Consider the following 6000-nt stretch of genomic DNA (forward strand, 5'->3'; position numbering starts at 1 on the left):
ACAGGGGCTCACTCTGCGCGTGTGGATCTGCAACATCCAGTGATTTTGGAGAAACCTCTATAGGTTGCTGATATCTGGTACCAATGGAAACAAACCACAACCCACAGAATGGCCTGGCCCCACACACAAACCCCCAGATTGGGAGCTGGGTGCCTTTTTTGTACCATTTAACATCTCCATAGTCTTTGCTAGGTGAGAATGGAAAGTGCCCAGATGATTCCAAGAGCTCGATACTTCGCAGACAAGAATCCTTTCCCACCACCAAAAAATCAAACCCAGACTCTTGAACATCTGAAATGAGACTACTAAAATAAGAAAAAAATATTTTTTTCAGGGGAAAGGTGAACCTCCATTTTGAATCATTATTTTGTGGTTGGGGCTAAATGGCCGTTATTAGTACATAGGTACACGCTGCTGTAAATCCACCGTATTGCCTCCGGGATGTCATTACTGAAAGTAAGTGAACTGTTGCTTCAGTGGCTAAGGATTTACTTTTTTAATGCCTGGTGTCATCAACAAATTCAGGCTGGCAATGACATCCTACTTGTCTAAGCTAATATACAGCTTTGCACTCTCCTTGGTTTTCTTCCCATTCACACTTATGGCTTAGTGTTAACGTCTACCACTAACCAACATTGCAGCTGAAGTGAATGAAGTGATGAATGAACACACAGTTTGTAGGTAGATAACTGGAAGTCCGGCTGAGTAGGTTGCATTATTTAATACATCATCATTATGTTTGTATTTTAAAAGCATCTAAACTATATTATTTCTTCTATAACTCGATCACTTCAGGGCTCCAATGCTAGGCATGAATTCTTCTTTATGCATTTTGGTGGAGATTTGTTTTCTAAAAAATGATGGAACCACTCGGAGCTTAAATTAATTAACTTAGCTTAAATTAATTCTTTTATTTATTATTAAATTAAGCTTAAATTAATAAATTAATTGCTGTAATAAGTTAGTAAGTTGTCCCTACTTGAGAAAACTCTTGTGTCAGGAGTAAAACTCCTTGCTTGGCTGTGCTGCAAGAAAATAGGATGATATTTAATTATGACAATTCAAACTCATCTGGTTTCTCCAAGTGCGGACTATATTGATTTACAGCACTAACATAGAAAAGACAGAATTAAAAAGCTGGTTTATTTAGAAACTTACTTATTCCTAAAAACATCTGTTCAGCTCATTTTTAAATTTGATTTCTTATCCCAGGTGAATTAACACTGCATTTCGGAACATCAAGGACGGCATGTGCATGATAACAGCTGGTCGTAGTACCAGCATAGTTTGGTCATTTTGGTTGTAAGATTTTTGTTTGTTTCTTTGTCTGCAAAATGGTGTTTCCAAAAGAGAAATTAAGAGCACCGGAGACAGAATTACAGACCTTGGTTGGCTTATGAGACTTAATATTAGTACAGGACCACAGCCTGTAAGATGAGTGGCAAATGAAACCAGCTTTCAGGCAGAATCAATGTCGGGTTTTGAAAAAAACAGTAAGGAAAGTCTGTGCCAGTGCTTCAGCATAACAAATGAACTTAGGCATGTTGAAGATAATCATGATTATTTAATATTCCACAGCTTTACAACTCGATACTCTGTGGACAAAAGATCAGAAGGCTGCTGAGTCCAAAGTTTTGAATCTTTGGGTCAATATGCTTCTCATGTCTTCAGCATTTAGTTTAATTTAAGAGGAAACAGTTCTGAGCTAAGATAAGATCTCAAACAAAATTGACGTGGACTCACAACATGGCCTAACATAACAATTTAATCTATCCTGTGCTTCCCCTGAAAGAAGGCTTAATAACTGTGGTATGATTTCACCTGCTGCTTCTAACATTTGCTCATTCTTTTTTCCTGAGCAAATTTGGATTATCAGATGGCGAGCAGCTTTGTTCATGGTAGACAAACTTGAATTCATTTAGGATTAATAACAATGGGTTCAATCCTGGATTCAATGGCAGTCTTAATGAATGGAGTCTTTGGAAGACAAATATTTGTTTGTGTTAAAGAGAAATAATTAATCCTCAATTTTCCTGGGTGTCAGGTGATTACAGCACATATCACAAAATGTTTTCCCTATGTATCCAGCCTTGGGAGTACGAATGGCAGAAACATTCCCCAAACCCTGGCATTGCAGATACAAGCCATTTTGACCTTGTCATTTCAAAATCTGAAGTTTCACAATGAATTATTTGGTGTGAGGAAAAACGTGTCTCTTACTCACAGTATTTTCCCAGGCCCTCCTGGTGATCTGATGCTGAGGTGTAAAGAGCGAGAAAGATCCGTGTCACTGTGATCCATCAGCAGTTGTAGGTCGAGATAGGACTACGCAGATGGAGGAACCCAGGCTGGATCTGGATTTTGGCCCAATCCTCACCATTGCGTTAGACGTGAGCATCTTCCAAATTCCTGTGGGAAAACCCACACTCTTTACTGCTTTCCCTGTCTCTTGGGAAGCAACTTCAGCACGCACCACCACTGTGCCCAGCCAGGGAGGAGCTGGCTGAGCCACTAGGCTGGGCTGCGCTGCCCAAAACTGAGTACCCGCTCACCTCGGTAAAAATTAGCAGACTTCAGACTGCAGGCAATTTTACCCTGGAAAAAGATCGCCCACGTTGCTAGAGTTTAGGACAACAAATTAGAGCTTTTCATATACACTGGAAGCTTTTTTATTTTTTGTCTCTCTCCTCACCACCCCCACTACCCCCCAGTAACATCCAGTTGCTTAATTCCATTTGAAATCACCCTGAGTAGGCACCTAAATAATCTTGTCCTTCATGCCTGTCAACATCTTAGGGCACCTAACCACCTTTAGAGATGTGGTGTGAAAGCTTGTGAACGATGCAATCGAGGAGGGAAACAAAAGGCAAGTGTCCCTATTTGCTGCCCAAGAATCCACAAAGAATGCTGCTTCAGCTCTGCTCTGATTTCTAATTAGATTATGAGTGATGTAGGACTCTGAAGCCAAGCTGGAGTTTGTGCTAGCACTTTGCATGTATGAATGACAAAGGGACACCACTTTCATATTGATTTAGGCAAGCCAGTGGAAGAATGTTTAAACATCAAGTGCTTGATGCCCCAGTTTGCCAGAGCACCTGGAAATATCAAATTAATTCCAGGTGTTCTGCCATTAAGACAGGCTTGCCGCTTTTACAGCCACACACACAAAATGTGGCTCCCAGTTCCACAAATAAAAACTGAGCGGTTTCTGCTCCTAATGCCTCGATAACTCTGACATATTGCAAGTTCTGGAAAGAATTTTAATCTACGTAGTTTTTTAAATGGGGAGGGGAGTGAGGGGGGAGGGATTTTAAATATGCTGCATACAATTTGTGATGGTCATCTCTAAAATGCAGCTCCATTATCCTTTTCCATTTGGAATGAATGAGGCTAATTAATTTCAGGCCATACTTGATGAGGTCAGCACCATACGAAGGGTGCGTGCTAGACATTGCTAATCTCTTTCAGCTGAGAGTGATGAATTAAAGATGAAGCATTCCTTTGCAGGCCTAATTTAGAATGTATATCAAAAACCTACAGCAAATAATACTATACCCTACAACAAAGGAAAACTTGTTCTCTCAGGCTCCCATGTAGGGTTGATTTTAAAGGCATTTTCATTTCACTTTGGAATTCCAGCTGTGGATGGGTGAAACAGTTCAGAAAATTCAAGCTTTCTCTCTTTCTATTGCTTTTATGGACAAAAGTAGGCAAGGGGGGTGCTAAGGGGAGAGAGAAACTAGTCGGTGTTTGATCTGTATATACTGTGATTCTTCTGACTGTACGCTCGGCGTTTAGGAAAGCTGCCAGGCTCTTGTGCCCCCCAAGTACCTGTGATGTGACACCCCCCCACGGTGCACACAGAAATTTTACTGTTGGGTGTTTTAAGTCTAAGGGGAAAAGCTATCAAGTGTCCCATTTTGCTCAGCATCATCTCAAGGATGTTTTCTCAGACACGGCAGGCTTTTCCCCAGGAAGCAGGATGGGTCTGGCAGTTCTGCTGGGTCACCCAATGAGGACATGAGAACTTCCGAGCCAACACGGACCTACATTTCTCCGTAGGGAAAAATACCTCCCTATGCAAAAAGGTCCCGTCACATCTAGGAGCACAGGTAGCAAAATCTATACAGAAAAAGGCACCACGAAAGCAACCACACCAGGTCTGGAGGCAGTACAAATTGCTGCAGAGCTCTTGAATTTGCTGGACTTGGGGCTCAGCCAAGCTTTGCCACCTTTCCCTTAGGCAAGGCCCCCCATAAAGTCCATAGGGGTCTCCCCCTAGTCAGGGACTGCAGGATTTGGCCCTGTGGGCAGCAAGAAATTAACCTTAATTGTCATTCTGGTAAAACAGGGAGTATGAAATCCTAATCCAGCCTCGGAAGGAGGCTGAAAACAATAGAACAGCGGCTTCCCCACCACTTTGCTCTTTAATACCTGGCAGTGTCTTGAAATTCTTGACAGGTTGCTGCAGCGAGTTGAAGTTCCCAACTGGTGGCCATAAGCGGCTGCCGTCTTTGTATCCCAGTAGTCCTCATTAGAACAAAGCTGCTTCGAATTAAATCCAATCTACATGCCGAATCAATCTTTCAACCCTTTGATTGCTTCTGAAAATATTTATATTTCCTAATAATGCACATTTTGTCCCACAGCCTGTGATTAAACCCAGACAAGGTCCAGAGAAGCCTGAAGTATATGTGGAAGGGGTTATTTTGGACAGGAAAAGAAAGATAAAGGACACAGGTTTTTCCTATTGTGAAACCATTAGAGTGTATAAATCTAGCAATTGCAGTTGTATAAGCATCAGAGTGGGGTTGTAATAAATACAGATTGGAGTATTATAGTAACCAAATGGAGTTTATGGATTATGTTCACTAGTTCGTATTTCTCAGCTACTACAATCTAACATCGTGCTGCACTCAGCTCTATTAATATTCCCTATTAATATTCTCTTTACATGTTTGTGGGGGAAAAAAGTTAGGAATCAACTGCTGCTTTGCGTAAAACAAACATGTTTAAAGAATCATGCCCTCAAAGGAAAAAATAAACAAGGGGATGCTGTAAAGCGACTGTGTTAGAAGGGCACGGGCTGTGGCTGGCTGAAATCGGCTCCGTTCTGCTTAAAGTTAATAACTTCCATCTGAGTGAGAATCTGGCTCTAATGCAGGGCATTTGCTGTGCGAAAATTAGGATGTAAAAATGAAGACAATAAGTGCTACTATCCCTTACCTGGCTAAATTTTTAAGGTGGTAAATAATAAGCTTTGGCTGGAGATGAGAAACACACAAAGGCTTTGAAGCCGTGCTTTGTGGCAAATAGCATATTATTCCCTCCACAAAAAATAGCATATATCACAGGTAAGATAGGTGGAGTCGAAGGGAAGGATACATTCCTTGGCTGAGAAGTAGCCCAGAACAGGGCCTGATTCTCCAGAGTGGGAATTTGCGTCGATTAAGAAGGTGGCTGTGGCTGGGGACACAGATCAGATAAAGGCACTGTACCTGTCTCCCTCCCTAAACATAAATGACTGCTCTTGTCTATAATAAGAGGAAAAAAATTACTTCGGAAAACATCCCACAGTAAATATCCTTGGATAAAGTAGTACAATGTCTGGGTGAGAAGGAAAGGAATCCTAGAAACTAAAAGTACGTAATGTTTATTTAATAACATTGTCATCATCAACATCACATGCTAAATACATCAAATATACTGGTAAGTGCTTGCGATAGTTTTGCTTGTGACAGTTGCCCCTTTTGTAAAAGAGAGAAGGAAATATTTTCAGTTGCAGTATTATTCATTGGTTCTTTCATCACATATTTCATTGTACTAAGCTGTAATTTCCTAAATATGTTGGGCCGGTGGTATTATTATTATACATATATCGTTAGTCTTGACAGCTATTTTGCATTAATATATGATTTGGATGCTCATTCTTCAAGGTAGAGAGAATTTTTTTACCATGACCAAAAATAAGGGCAGAGGAGTGATAAAAAATCCCTTTCA

General features: G+C 40.9%; 1 long non-coding RNA gene across 17 annotated transcripts in view; it reads right to left on the bottom strand.

Annotated features, from left to right (window-relative positions):
* LOC142060435 (uncharacterized) overlaps positions 1-6000 on the bottom strand; it is a 38574-nt gene that overhangs the window by 16762 nt on the left and 15812 nt on the right. For 12 of the 17 annotated variants that reach the window (XR_012661736.1, XR_012661732.1, XR_012661738.1 and 9 more), the window contains one exon: positions 2225-6000. This exon is cut by the window's right edge. This is a non-coding gene — a long non-coding RNA (uncharacterized LOC142060435). The remainder of the gene's footprint in view (positions 1-2224) is intronic. The other 5 variants (XR_012661746.1, XR_012661737.1, XR_012661744.1 and 2 more) reach the window with 3 other exon arrangements.

Source organism: Phalacrocorax aristotelis, chromosome 7 (genome assembly GCF_949628215.1).
Source record: "Phalacrocorax aristotelis chromosome 7, bGulAri2.1, whole genome shotgun sequence".
Classification (NCBI taxonomy): Eukaryota; Metazoa; Chordata; class Aves; order Suliformes; family Phalacrocoracidae; genus Phalacrocorax; species Phalacrocorax aristotelis.